Raw genomic sequence first — 21,826 nt, 5'->3', positions numbered from 1 at the left:
TCTATTTTTTTTCCCGCAAAAGCATTGCTTCAGGGAATCGATGATGTATATATTTTTTTTTTAAATAAACCCAATGTTACTTTAGGAGTTCTGGGTTTTTATTTTTCTTAGCATTGGCCTGATCGTCTCTTACTTGGTTGCTAGCTACCGCTGCAACACGGATTTACTATGGGGCGTGATCGTCTCTTACTAGGTTGCTAGCTATCGCTGCAACCTGGATTGACAACCCGGATTATGTAAACCCTGATTACAAACAGGAAAAAGCCTACGGCTTTTTCTTCTTTGGAGTAGTAAGAGACGACTCTCAAAGAATCAGGCAGCAGACTAAGTCCAATGTATGCATTGGTTTGTTCTTCTAATGATCGTCTTTTAATGTAATTACTAGGTTGTAATTAACCCGGAAACAACTTTCTCTTCTTAACATTGGACGTGATCGTCTCTTACTAGGTTGCTAGCTACCACTGCAACCCTTACCAGGTTCATAGCTACCACCGCAACCCGGATACCAGCAACTATGGGCTATAGTTCGTCCTTTAATGTAATCAATTTAAAATTTAAAAAAGAAACTTGTTTATTTACATTCTAGCTAAAATAATGAAGATAATATGAATGAACCACAGTGTTCAGTCTCTTTGGACTTAAGTTCGTTTTTTAACTATAAATACAAACAGGAAAAAGCCTACGGCTTTTTCTTCTTTTAAATAGTAAGAGACGAAACTCAAACAATCAAGTAACTAACTAAGTCCAATATATGGAATAGTTTGTATTTCAGTGATCGTCTTTTAATGTAAAAATATAAATACTGTAATCTTAACTATAGTGAAGTTGCGTATGCAAGTTAGTATAGGGAAGAGTTTGATCTTTATTATACACTGGTGTTAGCCACCAGTCTCTTCGGAGGCGTGGGTTCAAATCTTACCGCTGGTATACGATTATGTTTGAAAGACTGCAGTGTGAAAAGACATCATAAAAGCAGTTTTTGGTGGAAAAATTTATTCTCTTTTAGAAATAATTTATTTTAGTTACTATAGATTTTTAACCCAGTTAATTTTCTTTAAAATGAGCCATTGAACAACTCTCTACGATGTTCCAGTGCCAAGCTATCTCTGGAAAAGAAAGAAAAAAAGAAAACAAGAAAAAAATATCCCGTTTAGGCAGAATGTTGTAGTAGCTGCCACTTTTCTTGATTTTCAAGCCAATATATTTCCCTTGCTGTTCAAGCCAAGGGACTGAAAGTTTCCTATACAGGGGTTTCGGACAAGGCGGTTCTAATGGTGTACTTTTGAATTTGATCTGACTCCTTTTTAGGAACTATGGGTTTTTATATTTCTTAACATTGGACGTGATCGTCTCTTACTAGGTTGCTAGCTACCGCTGCAACCCGGATTAGTATAGGCAAGAGGTCGTTCTTTATTGTAATTTAAATTTTCAGGTAGTTTTCTAGTCTAAATTAAAAGATTAAAACTATTGTTCAGACACCATAAATATTTTTGCAGTTTATAACTTTAGCGATTCTGAACTAAAAACGAAAATAAAATAAAAATTGATTTTTTCAATTTTTATTCACGTCGCTCATTAAGTCATATATGTTTATTAGTACACAATAGGTTTTAGATATTATGTCATATCACTATAATTATATAATACTAACTACATCCAACGACTATAACATCATTGGTCAATACTGTATATAAAAAATTAAGTTTTTCGTAAAAAATGTTTAATTGAAAAAAATTAAGTGCAAAAGGCGCTAGATCTAGAGATTTCCTTTACAATGAGCCATTGAACAACTCTCTACGATGTTCCAGTGCCAAGCTATCTGTGGAAAAGAAGAAAGAAAAAAATATCCCGTTTAGTCAGAATGTTGTAGTAGCTGCCACTTTTCTTGATTTTCAAGCCAATATATTTCCCATGCTGTTCAAGCCAAGGGACAGAAAGTTTCCTATACAGGGGTTTTGGACAAGGCGGTTCTAATGGTGTACTTTTTGTTTTGATCTGACTCTTTTTTTAAGAACTATGGGTTTTTATATTTCTTAACATTGGACGTGATCGTCTCTTACTAGGTTGCTAGCTACCGCTGCAACCCGGAAAACTATGACGACATTCATTATTTATCTAGTAGGGTTTCAGACAAGGTAGTTCTAATGATGTACTTTTGTTTTGATCTGACTCTATTTTTAGGAGTTTTGGGTTTTTACATTTCTTAGCATTGGACTGACCGTCTCTTGCTAGGTTGCTAGCTACTGCTGCAACCCAGATTCACATATTCACAAGGCGGTTCTAATGGTGTACTTTTGAATTTGATCTGACTCCTTTTTTAGGAACTATGGGTTTTTATATTTCTTAACATTGGACGTGATCGTCTCTTACTAGGTTGCTAGCTACCCGGATTTTAATTACAAAAGGTTTTTAACCCCATTAATTTCCTTCAAAATGAGCCATTGAACAACTCTCTACAATTTTCTAAAGCCTTGCTATCTGTTGAATTACTAACCTATAGTATAATTAAGTGGTGTATAAAATTTAGTATTGGTAAGAGGTCGTTCTTTATTATAAATACCGCTGCGACCCGGACTAAATAAGTCTAATTATTAAGTATAGTTAAGTTGCCTATACATGTTAATATAGGCAAGAGTTCGTTCTTTATTATATTTGTTTCGGTAATCTTTATCGTTATCATACCGTTCCTTGCTCTTTTGTTTGGCTGTCTCAATTTTTGCATGTCTATAATCCTCATCATTAACATAACACTCCTTGCTGTTTTGTTTGGCTCTCTCAATTTTCGCATCTCGATACGCCTTGTCGGTTGAATACCTTTGCTTTTCTCTTTTCAAGATGTTGTCTCTGTTTTTTGTATAGTAATGTTTTTTTAAATTACGTATAACTCTATTAGAAGGCATCTTATTACAAAACAAGAAATAATATTCTTATCTAATTGAAACTTCTTAAGACTCGTATCATGTACCCATAACCTAACAAAAAATAAAACTTCATAGTAATATCCAAAAGAAATGTTGCATGTTTAGTGAAAAGCTTCCAAGGTATGAACCGGCAACTGTGGAACAGTTTATAGATGTAATGGGAAATTTTATAGATCACTGTGAATATATGGAGGCATAATTGTTCTTTACTTAGTTTCAGCTTTAATTCGATGATCCAGACTTTATGTACTAACTACATCCAAAGACTATGACGTCATTGATTAATATTGTATATAAAAAATTAAGTTTTTCGTAAAAAAAATTAATTAAAAAAAAATTAAGTACAAATATTGCTAGATCTAGAGATTTCCTTTAAAATGAGCCATTGAACAACTCTCTACGATGTTCCAGTGCCAAGCTATCTGTGGAAAAGAAAGAAAGAAAAAAATATCCCGTTTGTGGAGAATAACGTGGTTAAAGTCAATTTTTTTGATTATCAAGCCAATATATTTTCTTTGTTATTCAAGCCGCAGGGCGGTAAGTTTCCTTTATAGGGGTTTCGGACAAGGCGGTTCTAATGGTGTACTTTTTGTTTTGATCTGACTCTGTTTTTAGGAGTTAGGGGTTTTTATATTTCTTAACATTGGACGTGATCGTCTCTTACTAGGTTGCTAGCTACCGCTGCAACCCGGAAAACTACATAGTCAATCTCACATCGGGTCGTTAGAACCTAACCAAAAATAAAACTAATTTTAACATTTTAAGGTATTTTTCTAGCCTGTATTGAAATATTCAAACTATTGCTCATATACCATGGATATTTTTGCAGTTTACACAAGCTGCAAAGAACGCACAAGCTGATCTTTGTAAATTGAGAAAAATTTTACAAATGTTTTACCGGGATTACGAAAAATATTCAAAATTAAAGATTAAAATTATCTCTGAAAGATTAGATTTTGTTGAAAAGTCAGCTAGAGATGCTTTCACAAAACTTCATAGGAATATCCAAAAGAAATGTTGCATGTTTAGTGAAAAGCTTCCAAAGTATGGACCGGCAACTGTGGAACAGTTTACAGATGTAATGGGAAATCTTATACATCACTGTGAATATATGGAGGCATAATTGTCCTTTACTGAGTTTCAGCTTAAATTCGATGATGGAGTCTTTATGTAAATAAAACTAATTTTAAATTTTTATGGTATTTTTAGACATCACTGTGGATATATGGAGGCATTTTAGTCCTTTACTTAGTTTCAGCTTTTTTTGATGATCTAGCCTTTATGTATAAACTACATCCAACGACTCTGACGTCATTGATCAATATTGTACACAAGAAATTAAATTTTTCGTAAAAAATTGATTTTATTTAAAAAGAAAAGTACAAATAGCACTAGATCTAAAGATTTCCTTTAAAATGAGCCATTGAACAACTCTCTACGATGTTCCAAAGACAAGCTATCTGTGGAAAAGAAGAAGAAAGAAAAAAATATGCCGTTTGTGGAGAATAACGTGGTTAAAGTCAATTTTCTTGATTTTCAAGCCAATATATTTCCCTTGCTGTTCAGGTCAAATGATAGTAATTTTCTTATACAGGGATTTCAGACAAGGCGGTTCTAATGGTGCACTTTTTGTTTTGATCAGACTTTTTTTTAGGAGTTATAGGATTTTATATATCTTAACATTGGACGTGGTCGTCTCTTACTAGACTGCTAGCTACCGCTGCAACCCGGATATGATAATAAACTGATTACACACAGGAAAAAGCCTATGGCTTTTTCTTCTTTGAAATAGTAAGAGACGAGTCTCAAACAATCAAGTAGCTAGCTAATTCCAATGTATGCAATTGTTTGTTATTCCATTGATCGTCTTTTATTATAACTAGGTTTTAGCCATCTCTACAGCCATGTTAATGATGGAAATTACATAATCCCTGTTTATGTTTCAGTTAACAAGGGCAAGGTGTCGTTCTTTATTGTAAAATTTTAAGAAGAAAAGAAGCTCCGAAACAGCTAAAAAGGCTGAACTGGATCTAAGGTCAGTAACTGAAAATCCAGTACTGAATGCTTTTGACAGCTTTTTCCCAGTACCCATTTACTATTAAAGATCTTTGCCACCTTGTGGGTTTCTACCCAGTCTCCTTCTAAAAAAAGTTTTTCCTGCAAGACGCCAAGTCTGCGTTAGCTACTAATCGCAATGTTCGGCCCACCCCGTAATTTAGCTTCTTTTGCTTTGTTTTTCAGCCATAGTATATAAGTTTGTTACTCTCTTCTTGTTGAATATTATTATATCTTTGTACTAAACAAAATTATCAATAAAGTATTAAGGCAGTATCAGTATGAATGATTTTATTCTGTTAATTAATTTAAAGAAACAAAGTTTTTTCGAGGGAAGTAAAGAGCGAAGTTGAAACTTAAAACGAACAAAAATTATTACTTCACAGCCTATCTAACATATATCAATAAAATTAATGCATATAAATCAACAGGTGATATGTCCCTATGTTTGTAGAATTACAGAAAACTAGCGCTTTACTGAAAACACAAAATAATATAGGAGTTCTGGTTCGGTAAAAGTAAGCCGTTTAAGGACACTTTAACAGTATAAAATTAAAGCATTTTTGATTGTTGCTTTTTTCGTTTAATTTGGCATCACCTCTGCACAATGAGCTCAGTTCAATGATTGACTGTCGTTTTGGATCTGAAAAGGACATTTTATGATTGTTTTGTAGACAAGCTCAAAGTGAAGTAATATTATTAGTATTAAGTAAGTTACAGACCTGCTTTAGAATTTGTATCACAACCTAATATTCTCCGTTTTATAGAGAGAAATAACTGGATTTCCAGAGTTCATATTACAGTTGATATGTTTTTCATTTAGAATAATACTAGGTGAAACCAAGATGTTACCTGACAAATCAATCCATTATTTTATATCCTGTGTAATGACTTCAAATTTATTATTATCATACCTAAGTTTTTAAGAAAATTTTAATTGTAGCCTATATTGAAAGTTACAAATATCACAGCTCCTGTAAGTAGTATTCCCCACGGCACTTCTATGAGGCCCATAGGGACTACTCCTTTCTTCTATAGGTTCAAGAAGAATATTTAAAGGCAATTTCCTCTTTCGGCAACCAGGTGTCACAATTTTAGGCGAAATTCCTGCCCAGGCAAGATTTGGCACGACCAGATGTCACAATTTTAGGCGGAATTTCCACTCCTGGCAAGTTTCCAGGCCTGATTACTTCTACCGGCCCAATAGCAGATTTTCTACCGACCTAATAGCAGATTAACATGGGATTTCTACCGGCCCATTGCAAGTGGAATTCCTACCCCCTTACACCTGTTTCTAGGCGACATTCCTGCCTTTGGCAAGAGTTCAAAGGTTAGGTCAGGTTTTTATTCTATGATACACCCATTTGTTTTTCTATGACACACCCTCACCGCTTTCTTTGAAATGCCCTCCCCAGTTTCTCTGACATGCCCTCCCTTTTCCCATAGAATTCCTGTGACATGGCCTCTGGTGTCACGTCACACACCCGTACAATGCAGTTAGCTCTTCCTTGGCGACGGCTGGCCAGAATTAAAGCATTTAAGATTTATATTATACAATTACTTGGAATATCGTCGGTATAATGAACTTTGTTAATAAGTTCCTAGACCCTCACCCCTATTTCTAGCGCATTCCTTGTGACAACAGAGGGCACATCTCCATTTCAAGCGTATGTTACACCACGCTGCACACCCTCGCCTATATAGGGCCAGATAAGTGGAGCTACCAACCCCTCACCTGCACAGTGCAGTCACCGGCTCTTTTAAAGGGAACACACTTGGTGAGACTCCATGACACAACCCCTGATCTCCAATGACGTCATACGACTTACCCCATTTCAAACAGATAGATATGTACGTGGCGACAGGAACCCATGGGGATTCCCCGCTTGTAATGTAACGACACCCGAAACCCCCAAATAATTTTTTTTTTCATTAGCTTAATGCCGGTCACACTTTAAGTAATGATTGCGCTTTCCTCGCTGGCAGATAATACCATTTTGACATTTTTTGCCGAAAAACCCTTCTTATTTCGGCGTTTCATTTTTCGCTCAAAACACCATTCATTTTTTTCTAGAGTTCTTGACCCCGACAGGACTCGAAAGGTAATACCCTTCCAACGGTACAGTGCCTCAAGCAAATTGTCCATGAAACCATTGTCAATATTTTGTACTTTCAACCATATTCTAAAAATAAACTATTGCACGACACCTGAGATTTCCGATTTTTTGGCAGTCGTTAGAACGGCGTGTTTATTGCCAAATTTCATATACTCCGGGGGGTATTTGCTTTCAAGAAATTAATAAAGGGAAAATGCGTGTCTTACTCGTCCCCAACAATAAATCTTAAGAACACAGAAAATGAAAATAAAAACAAATTGACAGGCAATAAAACATAAAAAGACAGCTAAAAAACACGACAAAAATTAACGAGAAAAAGAGCATGTTATTTTATACGCAAAAAAAGAACCATCTGTTATATAAAACGGGAGACTTTTGGCCTATAACCCCCCAGAGACCAGGGAAGGGGGAGTGATATTAGATGCACTTTAAACCATATTAAGATCTTTAAGGAAATACCCCTTTTTCATAAAGATAAATTTATGAATATTAAAAAATATCCTAACAATAGGCTCCACCTCCTGACTCATCTTTAAGCTCTAGAATATATGAGTCAATGACAATGCATACCACAAAGGTAAATTATGGATGATATTAAGCAACCCCCATGACATCACTACATCCCCCCAGGAAATCTTTCAGGCATTTCCTAATAAAAAATTATAGTTCTGAATTTCGTGATTTAAGTGTTTTGCACCCAAAGCCAATCATAACGCCCCACAAAATACTCCAGACTACCAGAGCATTTCATCCAAGTGACACTGCCCCTCCCCCATCCCCTGGATGACCTGATATAAGTGAGATCTCCCATTTTCGGCAGTCGTTAGAACAGCGTGCTTACTGCCAAAATTGATACACTCTGGGGGGCATTTGCTTTCAAGATATTAATAAAGGGGAAATGCGTGTTTTACTCTTCATAAATCACCTTTATTAAAAGTACAGACAGTAAAAATAAAAACAAATTGGCAAGCAGTCAAACTTAGAAAAGATTGCTAAAAAACACGACCAACAAATAAAATATGGAAATGGCATACTATCAAATACGCAAAAAAGAACTATATATTATAGAAAACGGGGGGGGGGGGGCTTCTAATCTACAACCCCCCCCCCACACACACACACACCAGAGACTAGGAGAGGGAGGGGAGTGATATTAGATGCAATTTAAACCGTATTAAGAGCTTTTAAGGAAATACCCCTTTTTCATTAAGATAAATTTATGAATATTAAAAAATATCCTAACAATAGGTTCCACCTCCTGACTTATCTTTATGCTATAGAGTATATTAATCAATGACAATGCATACCGCATTGGTAAATTATGGATGATATTAAACACCCCCCCCCCCCCAAGACATCGCTACATCTCCCCCAAGAAAGCTTTCAGGCGTGTTCCAATGAAAATTATGGTTTCATATCCAGCTATTCTAGTTTTTTGCACCCCAAGTTATTAATTACGCCCCTCATACTAACTCAGACTATCAGATCATTTCACCAATATAACACCGCCCCCTTCCCCATCCCCTGGAAGACCTGATATTAGTGAGATTTCCAATTTTTTGGCGGTCGTTAGAACAGTGTGTTTATTGCCAAATTTAATACTTCCGGGGGGGGGGGGGGGTATTTGCGTTCAAAATATTAATAAAGGGGAATTGCGTGTCTTACTTGTCCCAAACAATAAATCTTAAAAGCACAGACAAGGAAAATAAAAACAAATTGACAGGCAATAAAACATAAAAAATACAGCTAAAACACACGACAAAAAATAAAAGATGAAAATGTCATATTATCATATACGCAAAAAAGAACCATCTATTATAGAAAACCGGAGCTTCTAGCCTGCAAGCCCAGAGGGTAGGGAAGGGAGGAGTAATATTAGATGGAATTTAAGACATATTAAGAGATTTTAAGGAAATAACACCTTTTCATTAACATAAATTTACGGATAAGTCACATTATCCTAACCATAAGTTCCAGCTCCCACCTAGTAGCCTACATTTTCAGAGGGCGCATTGGTAATAGATGTAATTTTTAGAACCTATTACACCTTTAAAATGATAAAGAATAACATACCAAATTTAAGGAAAGACAGAGGGAGAGGACTCCAGGGGAGGGGAACCGTTTTCTCCGTCACCAGCTCAACACTATTTTGTTTTATATTTCATAGTGCAAAGCGGTAATTTTCAAACGAACATTTATGCTTATCCTGCCTCCCTCCACTAAGGTACCGACCTGTTCCATGGCCACCTCCGGGGAAGTGTCCAGTCCATGAACGGTTTCTCTTAGCGCAGGGTACATTTTTCACCAAAATATCAAAATGCACAAAGGGTGAAAATTCTTATTACTGTCCACCCCGTGCGCTGTGGGGGAGTTTGGTCTGTGTCTACTCTTTTTGGGGGGACGGAATCCGGCCATCCTACACGCACTGGGGGAGTTTGGTCTGTGTCTACTAATCCTGGCACGGAATCCGGGCTTCCGCTAGGTGGTAAAAGAGGCTAAAAATGGTCTCGCTCGAAATAATTTTAAGGTAGTAATAATAGGGAAATTATCGCTGAGTTTCTACAGCAACCCTCTAACGTCAGAGCATCCCTGTGCCAAACCAGTACAAAAGTATACTTATGAGCCAGATCGGAATGGCGCTACGACACTGTTTTCACACTAGCACCAGCTCTCCACACGACACCCCCACCCCTTTGAAAACAGAGAAGCTTTCCCTCTTTTTTCCTTTACTAGTGTTAGATACTCTAAGAATTTCACCTCACAATGTTCCACACTAACTACTCCAAGACATCTCCTCTCATCACCTAATCTCCCCAAAACACTTTTCAGACATTTCTCGCTAAAAATTTTATTTTCAAGTCATTTATTCGGGCTTTCGCAAGCAACTCAGCACACAGTGCAGTACTATAACTACTCTAAGACACCCCTCTGCCATCACCATATCCCTCTAACCACAGACGCTTTCTTAAAAGTGGCATTTTTCGTTATGATGATAACTTATCTGTTAGAAGTAACAAACTTTCTGTTAAAAATACACAATTTTCCTTAGAAGTAACATTTTTTTTCGCTATGATAACAAGTTTTCTGTCAGAAGTAGCAAGTTTTCCTTACCACTAACAAATTGTCTCTTCGATGTAACAGTATTCTTCCTTAACACTAACATACTTTTACTTAACACTCCCAAATTTCTCATAGAAATAATATTTATCGTCAGTGACAACACGTTTTCTGTTCGAAATAGCAAGTTTTCTGCCAAAGATACCAAATTTTTCTTAGAAGTAGCATTTTTTTTATTGTGATTATTTTTAATTACAAGAGGTTTTTAACCCCATTAATTTTCTTTAAAATGAGCCATTGAACAATTCTCTACGATGTTCCAGTGCCAAGCTATCTGTTGAATTCCTAACCTATACTATAATTAAGTTGCGTATAAAATTTAGTATAGGCAAGAGGTCGTTCTTTATTATAAAAATCTTACCGCTGGTATACGATTATGTTTGAAAGACTGCAGTGTGAAAAGACATCAAAAATGCAGTTTTTGGTGGAAAAATTTATTCTCTTTTAGAAATAATTTATTTTAGTTACTATAGATTTTTAACTCAATTAATTTCCTTTAAAATGAGCTATTGAACAATTATCTACGATGTTCCAGTGCCAAGCTATCTCTGGATACAAAAACAGAAAAGAGAAAAAAATATCCTGTTTGGGGAGAATAACGTGGTTAAAGTCAATTTTCTTGATTTTAAAGCCAATATATTTCCCTTGCTGTTCAAGCCAAGGGACAGAAAGTTTGTTATACAGGGGTTTCGGACAAGGCGGTTCTAATGGTGTACTTTTTGTTTTGATCTGACTCCTTTGTTAGGAACTATGGGTTTTTATATTTCTTAACATTGGACGTGATCGTCTCTTACTAGGTTGCTAGCTACCGCTGCAACCCGGATCCCCCTTTTTTCGAAAATAAGGCAAATTTTCTCAGGCTTGTAACTTTTGAAGGGCAAAACTAAACTTGACAAAACTTATAAATTTAAAATCACCAAAAAATCCGATTCTTTTGACGTATGTATTGGTATCAAAATTCCATTTCGTAGAGTTTCAGTTACTATTGAGAAGAGTCACTCTTACTATACAGTTCGTTACCACGAATTGTTTGATTGCTTCAAAAATCAACTATCTTTGAAAAGGCTCAGTATGAAAAAACATCAAAAATGTAGTTTCTTAGAAAAAATTGATTCTATTTTAATTTTTTTATTATTATTAAAAAACACAATAGAACTTTTAATTTCCGTTCAAATGAACCATCTCGCGACATTCTAGGACCACTGGGTCCCTACGATCACCCCTGGAAATAAAAGAAAATAGACAAACACGCATCCGTGATCTTTCTTCTGGCAAAAAATACCAAATTCCACATTTTTGCAGATAGGACCTTGAGACCTTAACAGTAAGGTTCTCTGATACGCTGAACCTGATGGTGTGATTTTCATTACGATTCTAAGACTCTTAGGGGGGTGTTCCCCCCCTAAACTTATACATTTAAAATCAGCATGAAATTTCAATTCTTTTGATGTATCTATTGGTATAAAAATTCCGTTTTTTAGAGTTTTGGTTGGTATTGAGACGAGTCGCTTTTTAAATACAGTTCGTAACGAGCTGTATAGTAAGAACCGTTTGATTCAAAACTGAAAACTGAAATAACAAAATTGATTTTTTTTTTTGGAAATATAGAACAAACTCTATAGAGATGTATACTATATGGGTTAAGCAAAAAACATTGGCTTCAGGAGACAAAAAACAAAATTAATTTTAAAATTTTCAGGTATTTTTCTGGCTTGAATTAAAAAATTAGTATTATTTGTTAGACACCATAAATATTTTTACAGATTACATAATACCTTTAGCGAATCTGAACTGAAAAATGAAACAAAAAAAATTATTTTGTTCTTTGGTAATACATGACAACACTAAAGAGATACGTACTTTATGGGTTAAGCCAAAAAAACTTTGGTTCCAGGAGACAAAAAACAAAACTAATTCTTAAATTTTCAGTTATTTTTCTAGCTTGAATTAAAAAATTCGTATTATTGGTTTGACAGCATAAATATTTTTGCAGTTTAAATAATAGTCTTAGCGACTCTTAACTAAAAACTGAAAAAAAAATATCATTCTTTTTTCTTTGGAAATATAGGACTACAATATAAAGATTCGTACACTATGGATTAAGCCAAAGTTTGGTTCCAGGATCGTCTTTTAATGAAACAACCTGGCCGAGTGGTCCAAGGCACTGGTGTTAGCCACCAGTCTCTTCGGAGGCGTGGGTTCAAATCTTACCGCTGGTATACGATTATGTTTGAAAGACTGCAGCGTGAAAAGACATCAAAAATGCAGTTTTTGGTGGAAAAATTTATTCTTTTTTAGAAATAATTTATTTTAGTTACAAAAGGTTTTTAACCCAATTAATTTCCTTTAAAATGAGCTATTGAACAACCCTCTACGATGTTCTACTGCCAAGCTATCTCTGGAAACAAAGAAAAGAGAAAAAAATATCCCGTTTGTGGAGAATAACGCGGTAAAAGTCAATTTGCTTGATTTTCAAGCCAATATATTTTCTTTGTTATTCAAGCCAAAGGGCGGTAAGTTTTCTTTATAGAGGTTTCGGACAAGGCGGTTCTAATGGTGTACTTTTTGTTTTGATCTGACTCCTTTGCTAGGAACTATGGGTTTTTATATTTCTTAACATTGGACGTGATCGTCTCTTACTAGGTTGCTAGCTACCGCTGCAACCCGGATGTTAGCCACCAGTCTCTTCGGAGGCGTGTGTTCAAATCTTACCGCTGGTATACGATTATGTTTGAAAGACTGCAGTGTGAAAAGACATCGAAAATGCAGTTTTTGGTGGAAAAATTTATTCTCTTTTAGAAATAATTTATTTTAGTTACTATAGATTTTTAACCCAATTAATTTCCTTTAAAATGATCTATTGAACAACTATCTACGATGTTCCAGTGCCAAGCTATCTCTGGATACAAAAAAAGAAAAGAGAAAAAAATATCCCGTTTGGGGAGAATAACGTGGTTAAAGTCAATTTTCTTGATTTTCAAGCCAATATATTTCCCTTGCTTTTCAAGCCAAGGGACAGAAAGTTTCCTATACAGGGGTTTCGGAAAAGGCGGTTCTAATGGTGTACTTTTTGTTTTGATCTAACTCCTTTTTTAGGAGCTATGGGTTTTTATATTTCTTAACATTGGACGTGATCGTCTCTTACTAGGTTGCTAGCTACCGCTGCAACCCGGATGAAAATACATCAAAAATGCAATTTTTTGACAAAATTGATTCTACTTTAAAAAGTATTTTATTTTTAATTACAAAAGTGACTAGATGTTGCAATTTCCTTTAAAATGAGCTATTATACAGCTCTCTATGATTTTCCAGTGCCCAGCTAGTTGAGGAGGAAAATCAAGCGGAAAGAAAAAAATATCCCGTTTGTGGAGAATAACGTGGTTGAAGTCAATTTTCTTGATTTTCAAGCCAATATATTTTTTTTGTTATTCAAGCCAAAGAGTGATAAGTTTCCTTATAGGGGTTTTGGACAAGGTGGTTCTAATGGTGTAATTTTTGTTTTGATCTGACTCTTTTCTCAGGAGTTAGGGGTTTTTATATTTCTTAACATTGGACGTGATCGTCTCTTACTAGGTTGCTAGCTACCGCTGCAACCAGGATATATGCAACCCGGAAATTTATTTTATAATAATAATTATTTTTTTAATTACAAAAGGTTTCTATATACAGAAATTTTCTTTAAAATGAGCCATTGGACAGCTCTTTATTATGACCAATAACTATTTGATTTAATACTTCAGTTACTAGGGGTTACAGTTCGTTCCTTATCGTAAATGACCAGAATATCATAAAGAGATGCGTAATAGCTCATTTGAACGGAAATAAAATTTTTTAGTGTCCTTTTTAAATGACCAAACAGATTGGAGGGCAACTAGCCCTTTCTCTAAAGGACCCTCCCCTCAAAGTCATCCAATTACTATTTTGAGATATCCATTTTGTTCAATATATGATAAATGGTGCAGAAATAAGTGAAAACAAAAGAAAACTGACATTAAGAATTTACAAAATATATTAAAGGGTAATTTTTACATATCTTTCTGGATTTGACATTGAAGGGGATTTTTTTAAATGTCTTATATTAAGGAATTTGAGTTCAGTAGTTTGGTAGTTTATGAGAATCCAGCCCCTCTTCCTTCTGCAAGTGGTGTTTCAGGAATAGCTTTGGTAACTTGAACCCCTTTTTCTTTAACTAGTGAATACTTCTAGCCACTAAACCCAAGTTTAATGGTTGTGTTCAGGAATTTAGGAGCCCAATCCTCGTGGATTTTGAAAGTTCTCACCCTCTCCTATCTTATTCAATTTAAAACCCTGGTCACTTCCAGCTTAACTGAAATCTCTACCCCACTTCCATTTTTTCCAAAGACAACAGTGCTCTTCTCTTATCGGTTTCCTATACTCACTGGTACGGAAGCCAAATTGAAGGAAGGTAAAAAAGATGTGTTTAGTGGTAAGCTGATGGTGACAGCCAAAAACACGCGTTTATTTTGCTTTAGAATGCAATGCATAGATTCATGTCATTCCGTCTAAGGAGTGCAAAACTTGAAAACAAAAGTTTTCAATGTATTGTGATTTACTTAAATGATTATATTTAGTTGAATTAGGAGAAAATTGAATCTAAAAGCTGTAAGAATTTGTAATTTTTTTTTATTGAACAGAAAAAAGTCAACAACTTTTCTAAAACACTACTAATATCCATCATTGTTTTCTTCCTTATAAATTCCATCTTTTCAATTTGATAGAATAATAAGCTGGCTACAATTTTGATTTGAACTTCTATGAGACTTTACTATAACAGCTACCACTGCTACCCAGATTAAAAAAATAAACCTGATTACAAACAGGAAAAAGCCTACAGCTTTTTCTTCTTTGGAATAGTAAGAGACAAACCTCTAACAATCAAATAGCTAACTAAGTCCGATGTTTGCAATGGTTTGTTGTTCCAATGATCGTCTTTTAACGTAATGCTAGCCTTTAATCTTTAATATGAAATTTTTTAATGTGTAATAACCTATACTATAATTAAGTGAAGTATAAATTTAGTATAGGCAAGAAGTCGTTCTTTATTATAAATCTAATCCAGAATAAGAGAATTTACAGTTTTGACTTCTCTTATATTCTAATTATGGCGTCACGGCGTAATGATTTTATTTCATGATGTCATGGCGCAATGGTATTATTTCATGACGTCTTCAGAAACAACAATATAATTTCGTGTTTTTCTATTCAAGTCATAGCTCTAATATAAAACTATAATGACATTCATTATTTATCTAGTAGGGTTTCAAACAAGGTAATTCTAATGATGTACTTTTGTTTTGATCTGACTCTATTTTTAGGAGTTTTGGGTTCTTATATTTCTTAGCATTGGACTGATCGTCTCTTACTAGGTTGCTAGCTACTGCTGCAACCCAAATTCGCATATAAATATTTATTTGAGAGGCAGCCTGGCCGAGTGGTCCAAGGCACTGGTGTTAGCCAACAGCCTCTTCGGAGGCGTGGGTTCAAATCTTACCGCTGGTATACGATTATGTTTGAAAGACTGCAGTGTGAAAAGACATCAAAAATGCAGTTTTTGGTGGAAAAATTTATTCTCTTTTAGAAATAATTTATTTTAGTTACTATAGATTTTTAACCCAATTAATTTCCTTTAAAATGAGCTATTGAACAACCCTCTACGATGTTCCAGTGCCAAGCTATCTCTGGATACAAAAAAAAGAAAAAAAGAAAAAATATCCCGTTTGTGGAGAATAACAGTGGTTAAAGTAAATTTTCTTGATTTTCAAGCCAATATATTTCCCTTGCTGTTCAAGCCAAGGGACAGAAAGTTTCCTATACAGGGGTTTCGGACAAGGCGGCTCTAATGGTGTACTTTTTGTTTTGATCTGACTCCTTTGTTAGGAACTAAGGGTTTTTATATTTCTTAACATTGGACGTGATCGTCTCTTACTAGGTTGCTAGCTAAAGCTGCAACCCGTATGTTGCTAGCTACCACTGGAACCCGGATAAACTAAATTAGATCCTTTTGACTGACATCGATCTTTTATGTAATGGTCTTTACTAGGGTTCAGCAATCTCTACAGCCATGATACTGATGTAAGTTACGTAATCCCTATTTATGTTTCAGTTAACATGGGCTAGGTGTCGTTCTTTATCTTAATATAAAACATTGGACGTGATCGTCTCTTACTAGGTTGCTAGCTACCGCTGCAACCCGGATGGTATGATGAAATAATAATATGCATATGGCTCTTAAATCATGCTGTTTTATAGTCCCATATGGTGTAGTGGATTGGATAGCTGGCCTTCATCTAGAAGGCCCGGGTTCGATTCCCGGAATTGGAAAATTTTTAACTCTATAATCTTCGAACATTAGAAGCTCTAAAGCTTTTATAATTTATAATGAACCACATCGATCCTTTATGTAAGAAAAAAACACATTGTGCCCACATCGTTCTTTACTCAGGCAGTGCTAGCGCGCTGCCTATGATAATAAACTGATTACACACAGGAAAAAGCCTACGGCTTTTTCTTCTTTTAAATAGTAAGAGACGAGTCTCAAATAATCAAGTAGCTAGCTAATTTCAAAGGTATGCAATTTTTTGTTATTCCAATGATCATTTTTTATTGTAACTAGGTTTCAGCCATCTCTACAGCCATGATACTATTGGAAATTACATAATCCCTATTTATGTTTCAGTTAACATGGGCAAGGTGTCGTTCTTTATTGTAATTTTAACCCAATTAATTTCCTTTAAAATGAGCTATTGAACAACTCTTTACGATGTTCCAGTGCCAAGCTATCTGTAGAAAAGAAAGAAAAAAAAATGTGCCGTTTGTGGAGAATAACATGGTTAAAGTCAATTTTCTTGATTTTCAAGCCAATATATTTCCCTTGCTGTTCAAGCCAAATGACTGAAAGTTTCCTTTACAGAGGTTTGGGACAAGGCGGTTCTAATGGTGTACTTTTTGTTTTGATCTGACTCCTTTTTAGGAGCTATGGGTTTTTATATTTCTTAACATTGGACGTGATCGTCTCTAACAAGGTTGCTAGCTACTACTGCAACCCGGATTGATTTTCAAGCCAATATATTTCCCTTGCTGTTCAAGCCAAATGACTGAAAGTTTTCTATACAGGGGTTTCGGACAAGACGGTTCTAATGGTGTACTTTTTGTTTTGACTAGACTCCTTTTTAGGAGCTATGGGTTTGTATATTTCATAACATTGGACGTGATCGTCTCTTACTAGCTTCCTAGCTACCGCTGCAACCCGTATTTACTAACCTATACTATAGTTAAGTGGCCTATATAATTTAGTATAGGCAAGAGGTCGTTCTTTATTATAAAATTACACAACCATAGGCTAGTTATCGCTCTTTACTATAACACGAACTGTTTGACAACCCAGATTATGTGAGGCCTGATTACAAACAGGAAAAAGCCTAGGGCTTTTTCTTCTTTGGAGTAGTAAGAGACAATTTTCAAAAAATCAGGCAGCAAACTAAGTCCAATGTATCCAATTGTTTGTTCTCCTAATGATCACCTTTTAATATAAACCCGTATTGCTACGAACTGTATGATTTGATACTGGGTAATCATTTTTGTCACTATACGTGATATACACATAGTTATCCGAGGCAGCTTGGCCGAGAGGTCTAAGGCGTTGGTTTTATCCACCCGTATCTTTCGAAGTAAGGGTTCAAATCCCAACGCTGCCAGTATTTCATGCCAAAGCAAACAAAGTACTTGTTTTAGTCTTAAATTTATAATCTTACTTTAGTTACTATGGGCTGAAGTTCTTTCTTTACTGTAACATAAATTATAATCTTATTTTATTTACTATGGGCTGAAGTTCGTTCTTTACTGTAAATATTATAATAAATTTACACTCGTTCTTTGTTATATTGATTACAAAAGGTTTTTTACTCCATTAGTTTCCTTTAAAATGAGTCATTGAACAACTCTCTACGATCTTCCAGCGCCATGCTATCTGTTGAATTACTAACCTATACTATAATTGAGTGGCGTAAAAAATTTAGCATAGGCAAGAGGTCGTTCTTTATTATAATTTCTTAACATTGGACGTGATCGTCTCTTACTAGGTTGCTAGCTACCGCTGCATCCCGGATAACAATGGACGTGATCGTCTCTTACTAGGTTGCTAGCTACCGCTGCAACCCGGATGCTGCAACCCAGATTCTATGCTATATGATTACAAACAGGAAAAAGCCTACGGCTTTTTCTTCTTTGAAATAGTAAGAGACGAACCTCAAACAATCAAGTAGCTAACTAAGTCCAAAGTCTGCAATGGTTTGTTATTACAATGATCGTCCCTTAATGTACTTGATTTTCAAGCCAATATATTTTCTTTGTTATTCAAGCCAAAGGGAGGTAAGTTTCGTTTATAGGGGTTTCGGACAAGGCGGTTCTAATGGTGTACTTTTTGTTTTGATCTGACTATTTTTCTAGGAGTTAGGGGTTTTTATATTTCTTAACATTGGACGTGATCGTCTCTTACTAGGTTGCTAGCTACCGCTGCAACCCGGATTTTTTTAGGAGTTGGGGGGTTTTATATTTCTTAACATTGGAGGTGATCGTTTCTTACTAGGTTGCTAGCTACCGCTGCAACCCGGAATCTTTTAATGAATCTTTATTATAATTCTTTACTATAACAACCAGGATGACGCCAGTTACAACTTGGGTTTCTTTTTCTGCTATATCATTACAAACAGGAAAAAGTCTACGGCTTTTTCTTCTTTGAAATAGTAAGACACGATCCTCAAGCAATCAAGTAGCTATCTAAGTCCAATGTATGCAGTGGTATGTTATTCCAATGATCGTATTTTAATGTAATTTTCTTGATTTTCAAGCCAATATATTTTCCTTGCTGTTCAAGCCAATGGACTGAAAGTTTCCTATACAGGGGTTTCGGACAAGGCGGTTCTAATGGTGTACTTTTTGTTTTTAGCTGACTCCTTTCTTAGGAACTATGAATTTTTATATTTCGTAACATTGTACGTGATCGTCTCTTACTAGGTTGCTAGCTACCGCTGCAACCCAGACTAGGTTGCTAGCTACCGCTGCAACCCGGATAATTGACAAACACCATTTATGATGAGCTATATTCGTCCTTTATGTAATCTTTAACATTAATTATAATCTTATTTTAGTTACTATGGGCTGGAAGTATGTTCTCTACTGTAATTTGATTTATATCTAATATTCATGTAAACATCTTTAATTCTCTCTTTACAACAAGGGTTCGTAGCTCAGAGGTAGAGCAATCGACTGCAGATCGATAGGTCACCGGTTCAAATCCGGTCGGGCCCTAGTTTTTCAGAAAGTAATTATGGTTTAAAATCTAATCACTGGTCTTTTACCCCAAACAAGATTTTAATTTATGTCTAATATTAATCATTAAGGAAAATGCATCATCTATATAATGATTTCTTATAATACTTCAATTACTATGGATGAGAGTTCGTTCTTTAATGTAAAAGTCTTCGATAGTCTAATGGTAAGCATGCCCACTTGTTACCTGAGAGAAGTTGGTTTCGATTCCCCGTCAGGGAGAACTTTTAATATGTTGAATTAAAAGCAGTATCTTTTCAATTTAAAATTTAAAAAAGAAACTTGTTTATTTACATTCTAGCTAAAATAATGAAGATAATATGAATGAACCACAGGATTCAGTTTCTTTGGATTTGAGTTCGTTTTTTAACTATAAATACAAACAGGAAAAAGCCTGCGGCTTTTTCTTCTTTTAAATAGTAAGAGACGAAACTCAAACAATCAAGTAGCTAACTAAGTCCAATGTATGGAATGGTTTGTTATTTCAGTGATTTACTAACCTATACTATAGTTAGGTGGCCTATATAATTTAGTATAGGCAAGAGGTCGTTCTTTATTATAAAATCGTCCTTAATGTAACTACACCTGGAACCGCCATATATCAGTTAGTATGGGAGAGAGATCGTTCTTTACTGTAATTTTCAGGTATTTATCTTGTTTGAATTACAAAATTAGTATTATTGGTTAGACACCATAAATATTTTTGCAGTTTAAATAATAAGTTTAGTGATTCTGGACTGAAAACTAAAATAATTGCAATTATGAGACAATAATATGGAGATATGTACTTTACGGGTTACAGGATACAATAATAAATTTGAACTGAGATGAAAAAAAAATTTCTTCCAGGAGACAAAAAGCAAAACTAATTTTAGAATTTTCATGTATTTTTGTTGTTTAAATTAAAAAATTACTATTACTGATTAGGCATCATAAATATTTTTGCAGTTTGCATAATAATTTTAGCGATTAAGCCAAAAAAGAAAATTTTGGTTCCAGGAGTTTCGGTTACTATTGAGACAAGTAGCTATTATTACTATAGAGTTCATTACATGGACTGTTTTATTGCTTCAAAATTCAAATATCTTTGAAAAGACTGCAGTATGAAAATACATCAAAAATGCAATTTTTTTGACAAAATTGATTCTACTTTAAAAAGTATTTTATTTTTAAATACAAAAGTGACTAGATGTTGCAATTTCCTTTAAAATGAGCTATTATACAGCTCTCTATGATTTTCCAGTGCCCAGCTAGCTGAGCAGAAAGAAAAAGCGGAAAGAAAAAAATATCCCGTTTGTGGAGAATAACGTGGTAAAAGTCAATTTTCTTGATTTTCAAGCCAATATATTTTCTTTGTTATTCAAGCCAAAGGGAGGTAAGTTTCCTTTATAGAGGATTCGGACAAGGCGGTTCTAATGGTGTACTTTTTGTTTTGATCTGACTCTTTTTTTAGGAGTTGGGGGTTTTTATATTTCTTAACATTGGACGTGATCGTCTCTTACTAGGTTGCTAGCTACCGCTGCAACCCGGATCTAATTGAAACTTTTTAAGACTCGTATCATGTACCCATAACCTAACAAAAAATAAAACTAATTTTTAAATTTTCAGGTATTTTGTTAGTTTGAATTAAAACATTAAAATTATTGCTCATATATCATAAATATTTTTGCAGTTTACATAATAACTTTAGCGATTCTAAACTGAAAAATGAAATATATTAAAAAATTGAATTTTTTGGTCTGAAAATACATAGTAAATTCCACATCGGGTAGTTAGAACCTAACTAAAAATAAAACTAATTTTAACATTTTCAGGTATTTTTCTAGCTTGAATTGAAATATTCAAACTATTGCTCGGATACCATGGATATTTTGCAGTTTACACAAGCTGCAAAGAACGCATAAGGGCAAAATTAAAAATTATATTCAGAAGTCCAAAAACATGGCAACAATGCTGGCTGATCTTAGTAAATTTAGAAAAACTTTACGATTTTTTTACCGTGATTACGAAAAATATTCAAAATTAAAGATTAAAATTATCTCTGAAAGAATAAATTTTGTTGAAAAGTCAGCTAGAGATGCTTTCGCAAAACTTCATAGTAATATCCAAAAGAAATGTTGCATGTTTAGTGAAAAGCTTCCAAGGTATGAACCGGCAACTGTGGAACATTTTATAGATGTAATGGGAAATTTTATAGATCACTGTGAATATATGGATGCATAATTGTTCTTTACTTAGTTTCAGCTTTAATTCGATGATCCAGACTTT

The 21,826-nt window shown here is 34.6% G+C and overlaps 1 non-coding gene across 1 annotated transcript; it reads left to right on the top strand.

Moving 5' to 3' along the window:
* The first annotated feature begins 19,465 nt into the window (after positions 1-19,465).
* On the top strand, positions 19,466-19,537 carry TRNAC-GCA (transfer RNA cysteine (anticodon GCA)). Its single transcript has one exon. It is a non-coding gene; the product is annotated as a tRNA-Cys (tRNA).
* The last annotated feature ends 2,289 nt before the right edge of the window (positions 19,538-21,826 follow it).

Source organism: Artemia sp. Qi Xiang Cuo, chromosome 9 (assembly GCF_049724085.1).
Source record: "Artemia sp. Qi Xiang Cuo chromosome 9, ASM4972408v1, whole genome shotgun sequence".
Lineage (NCBI taxonomy): Eukaryota > Metazoa > Arthropoda > Branchiopoda > Anostraca > Artemiidae > Artemia > Artemia sp. Qi Xiang Cuo.
Note: the sequence above shows the minus strand (reverse complement) of the source record. Positions and strands in the feature narration are given on the sequence as shown.